The following is a 19,821-nucleotide window of genomic DNA, read 5'->3' on the forward strand; positions in this document are numbered from 1 at the left end:
CAAAAGGACTCATAACAAACTTAGATGGAAAATTTGATAAGATTCATGTAACTATGTCTGAGAAGCCAGTTCCTATTTCCTTCCTATATAAAAGGAATATTAAAATCCAAGATCTTGTCAGGCTAGTTGACAGATTTCTTCATCTATTCCCGAAAGAAACCTCACAGTCTTTACCAGAATCTTATAAAGAAAATATTGATACTTTTGACCAGATTTCTATTGCCTCCTTATTCAAGGAACCAGAGAAAGAATGAGAATATCAAATCTTACCGATATATGAGCCACTGGAATGTCAGTACAACAAATATTTAGCTCCTGATCTTAGTGGTAAAGGAAAAGTTCTAGAAACCCATACCTTTTTTCCAGACTCTCATCGAGAATGGAATATTGATAATATCAGTGTGGGACAAATAAGGCAGTGGATATGATGTTTACTGAGTATAAGCTTATGTGCTTGAGAGGGAAAGATGAAATAGAAGCTTGCAAAACTATCATCTAGTGTTTTACAAGAACTCTCCTACGATGGTGGGAAACTGAATCATCCCCAACTCTACTAGCAAAAATGGAAAAAGAATTGCTCAAAGATGAAGTTGGAGATATAATTCATAACACTGATGGTACACCTCAAAATAATATGATTGGAGCCCTCACCTCCATGATCCTAGAGCATTGGTGTGGCTCAGAGACAGAAATTGCAGACAAACATGAAATAATTTTGATGAATCTTAAATGCAATAAGATGTCTCAATATGAAGACTTTCACAGAGATTGGATGCAACGCATCTATGAGGTAAAAGATTCCAAAAATCTGCTCTGGAAACAAGTATACCTTGCAGCTCTTCCTTCCAGATTTGTAGATTATATTCGCCTACAGGAAGTCTTCCAGTTACCATTTGAATCTTTTACTTGGGGAGAAATATATTCTATCATTACTAAATCTTTGGTTGGTCTTTGCACAAGTTCTAAAGTAAATAAATCTTTAGAAAAATTCTCAAGATTGCCTGACAGTAAATCCATCTGCAGCAAATATGGCTTAAATGTTGAAGATCCTCTAGTCAAGAGAAGAAAAGCCAAAAGAAAAGCAAAGAAAGCAAAGAAATAGACAACCATGTTTGACAAAGGTAAGAGAAAGTCCCAATGGAAGTCCAAAAGAGGATATTAAAAATATCTCCCAAAGACCCATTGCTACAAGCCATCTGACATCCATCTCCATAGCTCCAAAGTGGAGAAATGGAATAAATTAACTTGCTAGTTATGTGGCCAGAGAGGCCATACTTCAAACAAATGTCCAGTTGGAGAAGAATCTAAGAGAAACAGAGGCAAGAAATCATAGCCTCTAAATGTCCAGAAGAAAATTGTCAAAATAGAACCTCAAATGTTGTGCATGAGATGTGGGTCTAGAAGTCATAAAATGGATCATTGTCCCAATGTTGTAATCCGTGAACAAATACAACAACAACAGCTTGAAGATTCATCTACAGACTCCTTCAGTTCCTCTTCCTATGAGTCATCAGCTGAAGAGCTTAATGCTCATATTCAACCATGTTTTTGTTTAGATTCAGATGATTGTCAATGTCATTACTCCTCAGACTATGATTCTGACTCTTCTACTGATCTTTCTATTGATGAATCACCTGCCAAACAGCTCAAAGAAAAAGTACTGATGGCCCAGACAACAGAAGAAGAAGAACTAAAACTTCTTGCACAAATCCGTGCTATGGAAGAAGGAGACATGAAGAATAGACTCCTTGAAGCCTTTGTAGACCAGCTTCAATCTTCAAAGCCTTCAAAAAATTCTAAGAAGCCGCTCTTTGTCGACGCCTCCTATGAAAGGAACACCAAATCATTTCAAAGACATCAACCACATGACAAAGTTCGTTCACTCACTTTGGGGGAGGTAAGCAGAGAAATCCATTATCTCAAAGCAGAAATCTCTACTTTAAAATCTAAAATAGAACTGTTAGAGAAACGAAAACAGCCCCTAGCACAAAATATTTCTCCACATCCAAATGCATATACTTTGCATACTGCACCACTTTCTAGTGAATCAAAAGTTGAGATTGGTGAAGGGCAAAGGGATGCCACAACAGGTTTTGGAGAAATGAGAATCTTAACAGTTGAATACCAACAACATCATGTTCTCATAGATATTTGTATCCAAAGTGAAATATTTTCTCTGACTGCACTAATTGACTCAGGTGCGGATGTGAATATTCTCAATACTAAAGTTATCCTAGCTAAGTATTGGGTTGCAGCAAATAGAAAATTTATTGGCTTGGGAAACAAAACTCTCAAGTATGAGGTTCTTAAAGCCTCCATATGTTTTGATCATCATTGCATTAAACTCAAATTTGTAGTAGCAGACATTCCTGTTGATTGTATTTTAGGAAACTTCTTCTTAGTGGCTGTAGAACCACATGGTTTTGTCCGATTAAAAGGAAATAAAGACTGATACTTCATTATTGTCTCTACCTCATATGGAGGACCCAAGAGAATTGAAATTCCATATGTTTCAAGTCCTAGAGTATCTACTATGGTTCAAGCCATGAAAGAACTGGATAAAGCTAAATCTAAGTTGCTTGAACTCAAAGAGTTGAAAACTTCAATCCAAGTAGAAGAAAATTTAAAGAATCCTCTGAACCAGAAGATAATTTCGAAACTAAGGAAAAGAATTGAAGCAGAATGTTGTTCCGAAGAACCAAATGCCTTCTAGCACAGAAAGCAATATTTTGTTGAACTGCCTTATAAACCAGAATATGAAGGAAGGCCCTGCAAGAGTAAAGCTATTCCCATGAGTAAAGAATACAGAGACCTCTGTGAGAAAGAAATAAAACAATTGTTGGATAAGAAATTAATCAGAGAATCTGACAGTCCTTGGAATTGCTATGGATTCTATGTTAACAAAAGGTTTGAACAAATTAGAGGAATCCCCAGGTTAGTTATAAATTACAAGCCTCTAAATTCTATTTTACTAGACAATACTTATCCAATACCCCGTAAAAGCGACCTCTTCAGCAGAATTGTAGGAGCAAAGGTTTCTGAAAATTTGATCTCAAGTTAGGGTTCTGGTAGATAGCCATAGCAGAAAAAGATAAATTCAAGACAACTTTCAATGTACCTGCGGGACACTATGAATGGAATGTCATGCCATCTGGTTTAAAACATGCCCCATCAAAATTTCATAAAGTTATAGATTCCATCTTTAAACCTTATTTTGATTGGCTGTTATTGTATATAGATGATATTCTTATTTTCTCCAAGAATATTCATGATCATTTCAAGCATGTACAAATCTTCCTCCAAGTGGTCAAAAGAAATGGGTTGGTTTTGAGCAAAAAGAAGATTGAATTATTTCAAACTTCTATCAAGTTTTTTGGCCATACAATCTAGAATGGCCAAATATATGTACAGAAGCATGCCCTAGATTTTGCAAACAAATTTCCAGTTACAATTACAGACAAAACACAACTTCAGAGATTTCTTGGTTGTCTAAATTATAGAGTTTAGGCTTCTGTGATCCATGTTAGGTTAGATAAAGATTTCGGCGTAAATCACAAGAAAAGTCATTTGTCGACGCGTTTCGAACCAACCAGTGTGGTTCATCGTCAGGACAAGATGAAGAAAACAGATCTAGCTAAGCATGCTATATAGACCGAGCAGAGCCTCCAACGGCTAGTTTGACCTAACCGCTAATATTGACCAGAGGACCAGGATCAAAGTCAAGATAACCAATAAATAATAAAAAACTAAAGGTCAAATTACTAATAAAAGAAAATTAGTTGCAAAGGACCGCTTCTAAGAAGGAATTAAGGGAGAATAACCAAGTAAACTATTAAAATAACAAATAAATATATAAAAACCCAAACTAAAATAGTAAAAATAAATATACAAACACAAAAATAAAAATAAATAAACTAAAGAGAAATCAAACAAAAATAGACCACTGGATCTGACTAAGAGTTAATCGAGAAAAAATAAAAATAAATAGATAAAACAAAGCACAAAAAAAAAAAAAAAAAAAAAAAAATAATAAATAATAATAATAATAAATCAAGCGGTAATAAATTAATTAATTAATAATATTAAAAATTAAAAATAATAATAAAAATAATGAAAATTACTAATAAAAATAACAAAAATAACCAACTAAATGAATGAAAAGTACTAATAAAACAACGAAAAATGAAATAAAATAATAATAAATATATAAGAATGAATAATTCAAAGGGGATAAAATAAAATAATAAGCTAAAAAATAATAAATTAATTGAATTAATTAATTAATAAAAGCTAAAAATAATAATAATAATAAAGTAACTAACTAAATAAAAATAAAATAATAACAAAACACGAGGAATTAGTAAAAATAAGAATGAATAAATAGAATCGAATAATTAAAAGGGATTAAACATAACTTAAATAGTACTAATAAATAAATAAACGAATAAATTAAATAAATAAATAATAAAAACCAAAAAATAACAGAATTAATAATAATAAATAAAATAACTAAATCAAAATAAAAGGGAAAAATAGAAGAAAAGAGTCCTGAATACAGCTAAATTGCGAGTAAAATAGTAATAATATAAGGAAATAAGTTACCATCAGGTCCTTAAATAATCAGAAACCTAAAGGAAAGGCGATTAGAAGGATGACAATAAGAGAAAAAACAATAAAAACCACAGAGGACGGAAAAATGTCTAGGAGGAGAGGGCAGGGACCCAGCATCTGCTGATTTTCCAACCATCGTCTCTATTGAGATTGCTAGGTCTCTTTTCAATCTCTAGAGCTTCCCTGAATTTTCGATGATGGAAATGCGGAACCTTAGCAATAACACTGGCTTCTTCGATACAAACCTGATGCTTGGTTTTCTCCACATGTTCAGCCAAAGCGGAAGACTTAAATCTCCTATGCTTCAGATCCGCTGCGTGCTCACTAATCCTCTGATTAATGGAACGACCAGTCTCCCCAATATAGGGGGTCCCACAAGAACAAGGGATCAAATAAACACCTTTCATATCTTTAGGGTCAATGGGATCCTTCACCGATCTGAGAGATGAACGAATGGTGTTCAGGGGCCTGAAGGATACCGGGATACTATGTCTCCTGAGAATCCTACCAATTCTATCAGTGGTCCCTTGAACATAAGGAAGAAGGACACCAGGAACACGATCTTTTGGCTCTCTTTTCACCAGAGAATTCTTGGAAGCTTTAAGGAAAGCCCTATGACCCATGTACCTACTGTAACCATTCTCCACAAAGACATCCAGCAGATGGGATTTCTCCTTTTCAAAGCTCTTCTTGTCCGAGATCCTCAGGGCCCGAGTAGCAAGGGTACTAAGAACCCCCATCTTTTGAGCTGGGAAATGGTGGGAACTGGCATGAAGGTACTGCTCTGTATGAGTTTTCTTCCGAAAAACTTGATGGGCTAGGGAACCATCCTCATTCCTAGAAATGAGAATATCAAGGAACGGGAGGCATCCATCAACTTCCTGTTCTTTAGTGAACTTAATGGCCGAGGACTGCCTGTTAAGATGATCAAAGAAGATATCAAGCTCATCCTGGCCGTGAGACCAAATGACATTGGTGTCATCCACATACCTCTTCCATAGCTTAGGAAGGAGCCGGGAAGAGTTCAAAGCTTTGGACTCGAAATCTTCCATAAAAAGATTAGCCACAACAGGGGAGAGGGGGGATCCCATAGCAACCCCACATGTTTGCTCGAAGAACTCTCCTTCAAAACTGAAAAAGGTAGAAGTGAGGCAGATCTCAACCAACCTAGCCGTGTCAGGATCCGTTAGGCGGTTGATCACAATCATCCCTGTTCACTTGCATCCCTATTAATGAGGCCATGATTGTGATCAACCGCCTAACGGATCCTGACACGGCTAGGTTGGTTGAGATCTGCCTCACTTCTACCTTTTTCAGTTTTGAAGGAGAGTTCTTCGAGCAAACATGTGGGGTTGCTATGGGATCCCCCCTCTCCCCTGTTGTGGCTAATCTTTTTATGGAAGATTTCGAGTCCAAAGCTTTGAACTCTTCCCGGCTCCTTCCTAAGCTATGGAAGAGGTATGTGGATGACACCAATGTCATTTGGTCTCACGGCCAGGATGAGCTTGATATCTTCTTTGATCATCTTAACAGGCAGTCCTCGGCCATTAAGTTCACTAAAGAACAGGAAGTTGATGGATGCCTCCCGTTCCTTGATATTCTCATTTCTAGGAATGAGGATGGTTCCCTAGCCCATCAAGTTTTTCGGAAGAAAACTCATACAGAGCAGTACCTTCATGCCAGTTCCCACCATTTCCCAGCTCAAAAGATGGGGGTTCTTAGTACCCTTGCTACTCGGGCCCTGAGGATCTCGGACAAGAAGAGCTTTGAAAAGGAGAAATCCCATCTGCTGGATGTCTTTGTGGAGAATGGTTACAGTAGGTACATGGGTCATAGGGCTTTCCTTAAAGCTTCCAAGAATTCTCTGGTGAAAAGAGAGCCAAAAGATCGTGTTCCTGGTGTCCTTCTTCCTTATGTTCAAGGGACCACTGATAGAATTGGTAGGATTCTCAGGAGACATAGTATCCCGGTATCCTTCAGGCCCCTGAACACCATTCGTTCATCTCTCAGATCGGTGAAGGATCCCATTGACCCTAAAGATATGAAAGGTGTTTATTTGATCCCTTGTTCTTGTGGGACCCCCTATATTGGGGAGACTGGTCGTTCCATTAATCAGAGGATTAGTGAGCACGCAGCGGATCTGAAGCATAGGAGATTTAAGTCTTCCGCTTTGGCTGAACATGTGGAGAAAACCAAGCATCAGGTTTGTATCGAAGAAGCCAGTGTTATTGCTAAGGTTCCGCATTTCCATCATCGAAAATTCAGGGAAGCTCTAGAGATTGAAAAGAGACCTAGCAATCTCAATAGAGACGATGGTTGGAAAATCAGCAGATGCTGGGTCCCTGCCCTCTCCTCCTAGACATTTTTCCGTCCTCTGTGGTTTTTATTGTTTTTTCTCTTATTGTCATCCTTCTAATCGCCTTTCCTTTAGGTTTCTGATTATTTAAGGACCTGATGGTAACTTATTTCCTTATATTATTACTATTTTACTCGCAATTTAGCTGTATTCAGGACTCTTTTCTTCTATTTTTCCCTTTTATTTTGATTTAGTTATTTTATTTATTATTATTAATTCTGTTATTTTTTGGTTTTTATTATTTATTTATTTAATTTATTCGTTTATTTATTTATTAGTACTATTTAAGTTATGTTTAATCCCTTTTAATTATTCGATTCTATTTATTCATTCTTATTTTTACTAATTCCTCGTGTTTTGTTATTATTTTATTTTTATTTAGTTAGTTACTTTATTATTATTATTATTTTTAGCTTTTATTAATTAATTAATTCAATTAATTTATTATTTTTTAGCTTATTATTTTATTTTATCCCCTTTGAATTATTCATTCTTATATATTTATTATTATTTTATTTCTTTTTTCGTTGTTTTATTAGTACTTTTCATTCATTTAGTTGGTTATTTTTGTTATTTTTATTAGTAATTTTCATTATTTTTATTATTATTTTTAATTTTTAATATTATTAATTAATTAATTTATTACCGCTTGATTTATTATTATTATTATTATTATTATTATTTTTTTTTTTTTTTTTTTTTTTGTGCTTTGTTTTATCTATTTATTTTTATTTTTTCTCGATTAACTCTTAGTCAGATCCAGTGGTCTATTTTTGTTTGATTTCTCTTTAGTTTATTTATTTTTATTTTTGTGTTTGTATATTTATTTTTACTATTTTAGTTTGGGTTTTTATATATTTATTTGTTATTTTAATAGTTTACTTGGTTATTCTCCCTTAATTCCTTCTTAGAAGCGGTCCTTTGCAACTAATTTTCTTTTATTAGTAATTTGACCTTTAGTTTTTTATTATTTATTGGTTATCTTGACTTTGATCCTGGTCCTCTGGTCAATATTAGCGGTTAGGTCAAACTAGCCGTTGGAGGCTCTGCTCGGTCTATATAGCATGCTTAGCTAGATCTGTTTTCTTCATCTTGTCCTGACGATGAACCACACTGGTTGGTTCGAAACGCGTCGACAAATGACTTTTCTTGTCTAAATTATGTCAGCAATTTTTATCAAGATTGTGCTAAGGACCAGAATCTGTTAGACCAGAGATTGAAGAAAAATCATATGCCCTGGACTGATGTTCATACAAATGATGTAAGAAACATAAAAGCCAAAGCAAAATCTCTTCTGATTTTATATGTGGCTGATGACAATGCTTTTAAAATTGTTGAATCAGATGCCGGTGACCTTGGATGGGGATGTATACTCAAACAAAAGAAAGATGGTGAAGAAAAGATAGTTCAATTTGCTTATGGAACTTGGAATCCAGCTGAAAGAAATTATTCTGCAATTGAGAAAGAAGTAAAAGCCGCATGGAATTCTATTGATAAGTTTGAAATCCATCTGGTTAATAAGAACTTCCTATTAAGAACAATTTCTTCTACCTTAAAGAAAGTCCTAACAAAAGACATCAAGAAACCCAGTGAAGCAAAATTTGCTAGATGGCAAGAATTATTCGCTAATTTTGATTTTGGAGTAGGACATATCAAGGGATCAGTAAATTGTTTGCCAAATTTTCTTAGCAGAGAATATATACAGCGACAACATATCATGGTAATAGTCATAGAATGGGATCAAAGTCAGCAACAAGAAGTGTTAAGATCTATTCCCGAAGATAAAAGTTGCTCTGAATATAGAGATAATTGGAAACTAACTTGGCAGTTGAGAAACACCAAAGTGTTAGATGCAAATCTTGAAGCACACATAGACATTCTGAATTTGGTTCCCGAAAGGAAAGTATACCCAAAAGGGAGAAAATGGATCCATGATATGGTATATTTAAGAAGTATGAATGCAGCACGTCTAGTAGAAGAATCACTGAGAAGTGATTTTTATGCTATCTGCATGATTTGGTCAAAAGGAGGTGATAGACACAAAATCTATCACAAATATTTTTGTATAAATCGAACCAGGAATATCCACTGGCCTATCATAACAAACAATGCTGCTCTATGGCCAGGAAATGATCCAAATCTTATGTTTCCTGATACTGTTTACAATTTTTCAGGATATAAGCAACTATGGTGGGATCTCCTAAATGTTGATGGTAGAAATGAAACCCACTATACCAAACTAAAATTTGGGTCAACGTGGGCCATGCAAAGAAATCAACAATGTGAATGGTTACAGGCTTGGTGGACAGACTATGGTGTCAATAGAACAGCTATCGACCCTCTCTATTATGAGTCTCACTATAGAATGCAGTGCGACAGATGTTTTGAAAATAATGTTTTTGATTGTTTTAACACTCCTTGTAAGATCGTCAGAGATTTGCGGCATCTTTGTGACTATGAGATACTGAACCAGTACATGACTAGACATCATGAATGGCTAGTCATGACTAAAATAAAACATCAAATTGTACTAAACAAGCCAATGATAGCTAGAAAAATCTATACAAAAGCATGGGCTGATAGTCTGTATGACAAATTCTGTTTTCCGGGAATTACAGTCTTCAATGACCCTGCCTAAAAGCAGTCCTCATGGACCCCACTATGTAATGTCTAGTCACAGACTTAAAGTGACCGGTTTTCTCATGGGCTTTTTGGTAAAAAGTTTCCACTGTGTATTTAAATTTAATAATGGATTCAGTACAAGATTTGATCTCATCAGGAGACTCAGAGCACTTCTCTGACCATTGGTGTGGTTTGACCCCACATCTAGCTGACCGATTGATGAAGGTACACTGATTCCGTTTGTACATAGAGGCCTGATAATCAGATGCTTGTCCCCTCTCTTTCCTATATAAGGAGGAGGGTTAAGCTCATTTGGGGGGAGGCGAGTGTGAGTGTGAGAGTGTAAGTGTGTCAGAACTTTCTTTCCTTCCTGCTCTGCAACTGCGGACATCCGTATGATCTGCTTGCATCACGAAGAAGATTGATGTCTTAAAGAGTCTTAGGAGATCTAAGAAGCCTCAGAGTCTATGTGCTCGGCATAGATAAGAACCTAAAGTGGCCAGATCTATAGAGAGTCTATCATTGTGTATTGATGATTTCACTCTTCTTTGCGAACATAGTCAATCTTGTAAAAAGATCTTTCTGAAATAAATAAAGATTGTTTTTCCGTATCAAATTTCTGTTGAGGTAGTATCTGTCTCAGTTATTCTTACTTGAGGTTCGCCATAGGCTCGCCAAAAGGTAGAAGGGACTCCAAGACCGTAAGAAGGCAAGGGAAGCCATGAAGAAAGGTGGTGAAAGCATGAAATATTTGAGTAGGTTTGTGGAAAGAAGGATAAGTGATAAAGACAGAGAAGAAACTCAACAAAGCCAGTCAGTTGTGTTGTTGTTGCGGTATATTATTTAATTTTCAAACTAAACCACAAAATTGTGAAGTATATTATGTGGTCTAATAGACCACTTTCCTGATGTTTGCCCTTAAGTCACATTAGTTTCCTGACAGAAAGATCCGTGCAGGGACACTAAATTCTCTCTCAACAATTTTTGAGGCAGGGCAACTCTGACACTTTGGCAGTGGTTATATATTGTTCCGCTACTTACCAGTCTAAATATTATCGTATATCAAATGCGAGATGATAGTTACTGCACTAACCCTGTTCAAATTATTTATTGAAAATTATATAGCAAGTGAATTGTTTCTGTTAGTAATATTATTTTTTCTTCTTGTAGGAATGGAAGCAGAAGAAGAGCATATAGTTTAACATACGTGTAGTTTGCTGTGTTATTGAAGACGTTGGACTGAGGATTTCTTGGCCAACATGGGTATCGCTTGGATGGCAGGCGATGCTATCGATGATTTTGTTGCGCTTTGTAACTCTTCGCGGGCCTCTTCTCTCGCATTTAATATGGACTAGGAAAAGGGATGTTGCAAATTTCAACTTTTTTAATAGAAGGATAGTACAAAGGTTACATTTTATGGAGAATAGTATGTTAAATTTGAAATGATCTCGTAAATTTGTGAAAGTTCATAAGCATCTGAATATAAAACCGTCTTCCCGTTGGTGTAAGATAGTATTTAGCCTGCTCTTATGGGTTGAGTGGTTTTTGTTTACTTTTATTGTATTGGATGCCAATTAGGTCATCGAGGAAAAGCTTGATAATTAAATATTTAAATAAATTGGAAATAATAATAATTTTTTAATAATTAATTGGATTATTTAAAAGTTTAAAATAATCATATATATCGATAATGATTGGGTTAATGTTTATCATCATCAGTATTGCATATTTCAAAAGAAATGTCTGAGCTTTTTATTTTGCTGGAATTATAAAACTGAAGTATTTAATTTATGCATGTGAGTTTTAAACTTAAGTATTTAGTTTAGTCTTCGTTTCTTTTTATTTATTTTTTAATAATTATATAATAGTTGATATTGCTGAAATTACAAAACTGAAGTATTTAATTTATGCATGTGAGTTTTAAACTCAAGTATTTAGTTTAGTCTTCGTATCTTTTAATTTATTTTTTAATAATTATATAATCGCTGATAAAATTAGAGCAATGGCTTAAATTAAATGATTGGTAATGTGGATAGATATAAATATATTATTATTATATATCTTGAATTACTAAAACTAATAATTTTTTTTGAAAAATAGTTAAATTATAATTTTATTTGAAATTTGTATTTTTGTTATTATTACTAGAACAACCACATTAAAAGTATTAGTATGGTTGATCTACGGTGAAGGTTTCATTTGTATCTACCATTGATAAAAATACCATTTGTATCTATCCATTTCCATCTACCAAAAAACACTATTGTAATAAAAATATTATTATTATCATTATAATTAATAATAATTATTTCTTTATAATAATTACTATTTAATATTAAATGTTATTTATTATTATTTAATTCGAAATTATGTAATATAATATGAACCCTTAGATTAATAAACCGAAGAGATTATTATTAAAAACCCTAGGGCTTATATTCCCTTGGATTTACAGTATTAATCCAAGGGATTAATACTATAAAACCAAGGAATATTTAACTTAAGGGAATAATTTTAAACTCTAGGGATTAATATTATAAACCCTAACAAAAATATTATAAACCATAAAATAAACAGGGTTGACAATGGTTGATTTTCATTTTGAGACAACATGATTAATATTAAAACATGGTAGACAATGGTTTACCATAGTTTATATTATAAACCCTACGGACCAATACTAAAACCCAAAGGACTATAAACCTAAGGGAATAAAATTAAACTCTAGGAATATCAACCCTTAGATTAATAAACCATAGGGATTAATATTAAAACATGGTGGACCATGGTCGACCATAGTTGGCCATAGTTGACCATAGTTGATATTATAAACCAAAGGGAATAATAAACCCTATAAATCAATACTAAAAAACCAAAGGACTATAAACCTAAGGGAATAAAATTAAACCCTATGAATAAGAACCCTTAGATCAATAAACCCAAGGGATTGATATTTTAAACCCAAGGGATAAAAATTATAAACCCAAGGTATATAAACCCAAATGATAAATATTATAAACACTAAAAAGATATGGTTGAGCATGGTTCATTTGCATATTGAGACAATCCTTGTCACAATGTGACGTTGGACAATGGTTTCCCATGATTCACCATAATTGATCTTCATATCGAGACAATCTTTGTCACAACACAACATTGCACCATGGTTGACCATGGTGATTTCTATATTCAGACAATTTTTATCACAATGTGACATTCAACCATGGTTGGCTATCGTTGAACATGGTTGACCATGATCAATATTATAAATCAAAGGGAATATTAAACCCAAGGGATTGATATTATAAACCCAAGAGAATAATAAAACCAAGGGATTAATATTAAAACCCCAAGGGATTATGAACCCAAAGGAAAAATATTATAAACCCAAGGTATATAAACCCTAAGATAAGTATTATAAATACTAAAATAAATATGCTTGAACATGGTTGATTTCCATATTGATACAACCCTTATCATAGTGCGACATTGGACCATGGTTGACTATGGTTGATTTACATATCGATATAATGTTTGTCATAATGCAATGTTGGACCATAATTTATTTTCATATCGAAGCATTCTTTGAACAATGCGACATTTGACCATGGTTGACCATGGCTGGCTATGATTGACCATGATTAACCATGATTGATATTATAAACCCAAGGGAACAATAAACACAAGGGATGGATATTATAAACCCAAGGGAATAATAAACCAAAGGGATTAATACTAAAAGCCAAGGGACTAATATTAAAAAACCAAGGAATATAAACCCTAATATAAATATTATGAATAGATGGTTGACCATGGTTGATTTTCATATTGAAACAATTCTTATCACAATGTGACGTTAGATCATGGTTGACCATGGTTTATTTACATATTGAGACAATCTTTGTCACAATGCGACATTAGCCCATGGTTTACCATGGTTGATTTTCTTATTGAGACAATCTTTGTCACAATGCGACGTTATACCATGTTTGATTTACATATCGAGACAATCTTTCTCAAAATGAAACATTAGATCATGGTTGATTTTCATACTGAGGCAATCTTTGTCACAATGTGACGTTTGACGATGGAAACTTTGGTTGATTTTTATATCGATACAATTTTTCTCACAATTTTACATTCAAGACCATGGTTGGTTTACATATTGAGATAATCTTTGTCACAATGCGGCGTTGGACCATGGTTGACCATGATTGATTTTCATATCGAGACAATCTTTCTCACAATTCAACATTCGACCATGGTTGAACAAGATTGACCATGGTTGACCATGTTTCATTCTATAAAACATGGATGACCATGACCAACCATGGCTGGCTATGGTTGACCATGATTGCCCATGATTGTCTATGATTTTCATATGGAGACATTTTTTGTCATAATGCGATATTCGACCATGGTTGACCGTGACTGGCTATGATTGACCATGATTGACAATGACTGATATTATAAACCCAAGGGAATAATAAACCCAAGGGATTAATATTATAAATCAAAGGGAATAATAAACCCAAGGTATTCATACTAAAACCCCAAGGGATTATGAACCGAAGTGGATAGTATTAAACCCAAGGGACAAATATTATAAACCCAAGGTATATAAACTCTAAGATAAATATAATAAACGCATGGTTGACCATGGTTGATTTTCATATTGAGACAATTCTTAGCATAATGTGGCATTAGACCATTGTTGACCATGGTTGATTTACATATTGAGCCAATATTTGTCAAAATGTGACTTTAGACCATGGTTGACCATGTTTGATTTTCAGATCGAGACATTCTTTGTCACAATGTGATGTTAGACCATGGTTGACCATGGTTGATTTTCATATCGAGATAATCTTTGTCAGAATGTGACTTTGGACCATCATTAACCATGATTTATTTTCATATCGAGACAATCTTTTTCGCAATGTACGTTTGACCATGGTTGACCATGATTATCCTTGAATTTCATATGGAGGCAACTTTTGTCACAATGTGACATTTGACCATGGTTGATCATGGCTGACCATGGTTGGCTATGACTGACCATGATTGACAATGATTGATATTATAAGCCCAAGGTAATAATAAATCCAAGAGATCAATATTATAAATGCAAGGGAATAATAAACCCAATGGATTAATACTAAAACCTTGAGGGATTATGAACCCAAGGGAGTAATATTAAACCCAAGGGAAAAATATTATACACCCACGGCATATAAACCCTAATATAAATATTATAAACACTAAAATAAACATGGTTGACCATGGTTTATTTTCATATTGAGACAATCCTTATCACAATGTGATGTTGGACCATGGTTGACGATGGATGACCATGGTTGATTTACATATCGAGATAATATCTGGGACAATGGGACGTTCGACCATGGTTAACCACGATTATTTTCATATCGATACAATCTTTGTCACAATAAACCTAAGGGAATAATAATCCCAAGGGATTAATACTAAAACCCCAAGGGTTTGGGAACCTAAGGGGATAATATTAAGCCCAAGGGACAAATATTATAAACCCAAGGTATATAAACCCTAAGATAAATATTATAAACCCTATGAGTAATATTGCACCCTAGGAATAACAACCCTTAGATTAAACACAAGAGATTGATATTATTAATCCCTTGGATTGATATTATAAACCCAATTGATTAATGCTAAAAACCCAAGGGATTATAACCCTCGTAGAATAATATTTTTTTTTTCTAAAGCAAGAGATGGTACTTCTATTAACTTAAGTAAAAAATGATTTACATAGGTTACAACAGATGCATAGAGGTGCAAACTGAGACAAGGGGAGAAGGAAGAGACCCAAAGTACCCATAAAATCCTCCAAAAGTCAAACAGAGACAATGCCTAAACTGCCCTAGAACCGTAAGCGAGCTAGTGGGACCAAAGTCCATGTCGCAAAACTCACGATTGATCTATCTCCTTCCTATCCGGCGGTCAAAAAACAAACACGCACAGAAAAACCCTTAAGTTTCTCATTCAATTCTGACTATTGATCTTTTTCGCCTGATCCAACGGCTGGTGTCCATATCACGTGGCTTAAAAGCCTACTGAATACCACGCGATGAAGGCGGTTTGCTTTTTCCGTCCTTCACCATGTGTTGCTTCCTGAGTGGAATCACTGGATTTTTAGAAAATCTGTCTTTGGTTTGGATGACTCCCGATGAAGGTGGTAAACCATTAGTCATTTTACCCTTTTGGGCCCACCAACTTGCATGCCAAAAGGTGGTCATAGATCTTCCCTCTCCAGATCTGACGACCACAAGCCAAATCGGACCGCACATCCGCTCGCGGATTACCCAACGATGAAGGTGGTAATCACTTTTCTCCCACCACCACGCATCGCTTGCTGAATGGCATCGCTTGTCCTCTGAGAAAACCACTCCCAGGTCAGAGGGCGCCCGATGCAGGTGGTAAATCTCGAGCAATTTTTGACCTCGGTTTTCTTTTCCTTTGACCTCCAATGCATTGCACAAGGAAGACATATCCAGAAGGGGGCCTCCTGAATGGAATGCCTTATGCATGGTGTTGTTGCTTTGAGGTGATCATCTTGGTAGCATATTCTTTCATCTCTTCTCCTGTCACGATTTCTGCCTTTGTTCCTGCTTGCAGAGGCACCCTTGGAGAACCGACAGTGCATATCCTCAGATAAACTTTTTGATGTGAACTTAATCTTCATTGACATGAAGTAAAATTTTGTCTCTTGATCTGTTCTGGTACTGCTGTCTGTCAATGAGGGCCCGAGATGAGCATTCCTTCTTCAGCCTATCATCCACTACGTCCTCCCACCAGTAGCACAAGTCAATATGCTTGTTTCGAATCGCCTCATTGGCAAGCCAATCCGCTACTTTGTTGGCTTCTCTGCGGACATGCACCAACCTAAGAGTTCTTAGCACTCTTAGGTGTGATTGGATTCTTTGGTAGACTTGCAGAAGCCACCAGTGTCCTGAGATTTTCTCTGGTGCTACGCCAGTGTTTATCCTCTTCATCTAACCCTAGCAGAATAATATTAAACCAAAGGGATTAATATTATAAACCTAAGGTATATAAACCCTAATAGAAATATTATAAACCCTAAAATTGGCAGGTTGACCATGGTTTACCATGGTTGATTTTCATATTGAGACAATCTTTGTCACAATGAGACGTTGGATCATGGTTGATATTAAACCCTAGGAATATGAACCCTTAGATTAATAAACCTAAGGGATTGATATTATAAACCCACGACACTAATAAACACAAGGGATTAATACTAAACATCCAAGGAATAATATTAAACCTAAGGGCTTAATATTATAAACCCAAGGTATATAAACCATATGATAAATATTATAAACCCTAAAATAAACATGGTTGACCATCGTTGACAATGATTGATTTTCATATCGACAAAATCTTTGTCATAATATGACGTTGGAACGTGGTTGACCATGATTGATTTTCATATTGAGACAATCTTCATTGCAATATGATTTTGGACCAGGATTGATTTTCATATTGAGATAATATTTGTCACAATGCAAACCCAAGGGATTAATATTAAAAACCCAAGGGAATAACATTAAACCCTAGGATGAATATTAAACCCTAAGAATATAAACCCTAAAATTAATAAACCTAACATATTAATATTGTAAACCCTTAACTTAATATTAAACCCTAGGAATATAAACCCTATGATTAATATTATAAGCCCAAGGAATTTATATTATAAACCTAATGGATTATAAACCCAAAATATTTATATTAAAACCTATGGTTAATTATAAAGACTATGAATAATTTATACCCTAGGAGTATGAACCCTTACATTAATAAACCCAAATGATTGATATTATAAACCCGATGCATTAATAAATGCAAGGGATTAATACTAAACAACCAAAAACCCTTAGATAAATATTATAAACCGTAAAGCAAACATGGTTGACCATGGTTGATTTTCATATTGAGACAATATTTGTCACAATGTGATGGTTGACCATGGTTTCAACCATGATTGATTTTCATATTGAGAGAATATTTATTACAATGCGACGTTGGACCATGGTTGACCATGGTTAAATATTAAACATAGGAATATAAACCCCATGATTAATATTATAAACCCAAGGAATCTATAATATAAACCCAAGGTATCTATATTAAACCCAAGAATTAATATTATAAACCTATCAATAATATTATGCCCTAGGGATATGAACCCTTATATTAATAAGCCCATGGGATTGATATTATAAACCGTAGGGATTGATATTATTGATATTATGGTTGACCATGATTGACCAGGGTTGATTTTCATATTGAGGCAGTCATTGTCACAATGCAACGTTGGACGATGGTTGACCATGACTGAGTATGAATGAGCATGGTTGATTTTCAACAACCACAAATGAGTTGTTTTGTTAATGGAGAAGAGACATCAAATCAACCCTGTTACTGATCACGCAAGAAAGTGATCTTTAAGTTGATATGGGGCTCAACCAAGCCACAACTAAACTTTGACTCTTTGGGAAAAGGACTTCTAAGAATTTAGAATTAATATAAATGCAAAAGTATTCTAAAATGCAAGAAAAAGGAACTAAATTCTAATCCTATCTTAGTTAGGCAGATATAGATCTAATCCAACTGAGAGAAAGATATTTAAATGATTGAGATTTAAATATGTCTGGCTTATAATGAATATCAAGCTAATGAAGTAGTTCAATTAACTGACATTATGAATACGAAAATGTATTCCATTTAGAGACCTATTAATTGAAATAATAAACCAACAACATTTAGGAAGTAGTTCACAAAATTATATTGATTGTTAAATCAATAATTCAAATACTCAAACAATAATATGCAGAAATAGTTTACAACATACCATTATTTGTTAAATCAATATTAAAATATACATTTCTGAGTAAATAATTACTGAGAAATCAGAATTCAACCCATAAGAGAAGAGATAAATAATAACATGTGATTGAGATAAATTACTCATACCGACAATAGTGCACAAATATGAATAAAATGGCATATTCCTGCCATCATAAAATGAAACTAGTATTTTAAACAATAGTATTAGAAATACCAATTTATTGAATCCATTTCCCTAACTCTCGTCTACAACATTCCTCTACAATCTTTGAACTTCTATTGTTAAAACAAGGGGTGCAGTAGTGCAAGCTTTTCCCATCATACATAACTCAGAATGCAAACTAAAAATCCTAAATAGTCCCCATATTTGATATTCTCTCCTCTCACCTACAAATCTAAATACCTATTACAATAGTGCTTTTATAATTCTATAATTGCAGAGGAGAGCCACCCCTTAAGCTCATCTGCAATCTCTTAATTATAATATTTACAGAAGAATCCAAAATAGGAAAGTTTGTTGAAGAATAAATCTGCTCCATCAATTTTCAATGGTCCAAAATTCCATTCTTCGATTTCTAGATAATTCTTGTTGATTTAGGTCTTCTCCTCATCTTTTCAACTCTTTCCCTGCAAAAAGAAAAATGCAAAATGCAAAATCAAATCAAAATACCGAATCTGGAATTAAAACATATCTAATCAAATTTAATTAAATAAATAATCTAGAAATAACTCAAAGCTTTCTATTGATTCCTATAATTATTTAATTGGTCAACGATAACATAGATGATTTTTTCTAAACTAAGAATAAGTTGTGAGCAATTGAGAATGTAGAGAATTAAACTCAGAAAATTTGTTTTGTTTAAAAATTCGAAGCTTGATCTTCTGCTATATTTTAGATCCATTAAATAATCAAATCTCGAAGTGAAACTACTTCATAATATTCTCCATAGTTTTATCTTTCCAATGAGCCATCATGGGCCTCATTTGGTCAAGTAAAACTCCATTTATGGGCTTTCAAAGTTAATGAGTTAAAATTGTGAGAATTCTAGAAATTATGTTGTCTGCGCTAAAAATCATAATTTTTTACTAAAAATCTAATCCTAAATTAGATTGCAAATATTAATTAATTAATACTAATTAATTGTAATTATTTTATTAATTTTAATTAATTACAAATTTAATTAAAAACAAAATTAAACAAAATTTAATAATTAATTAAAATATTATTGTATCATATTTATATTATAATTTAAATTATATTAAAATTAAAATTATAATATAATTATATTATAATATAAATATTATATTTTAATATTTTA

The sequence above is a fragment of the Pinus tabuliformis genome, chromosome 3_1, assembly GCF_031772625.1.
Source record: "Pinus tabuliformis cultivar Carrire ecotype Pingquan chromosome 3_1, CPIR1, whole genome shotgun sequence".
Taxonomy (NCBI): domain Eukaryota; kingdom Viridiplantae; phylum Streptophyta; class Pinopsida; order Pinales; family Pinaceae; genus Pinus; species Pinus tabuliformis.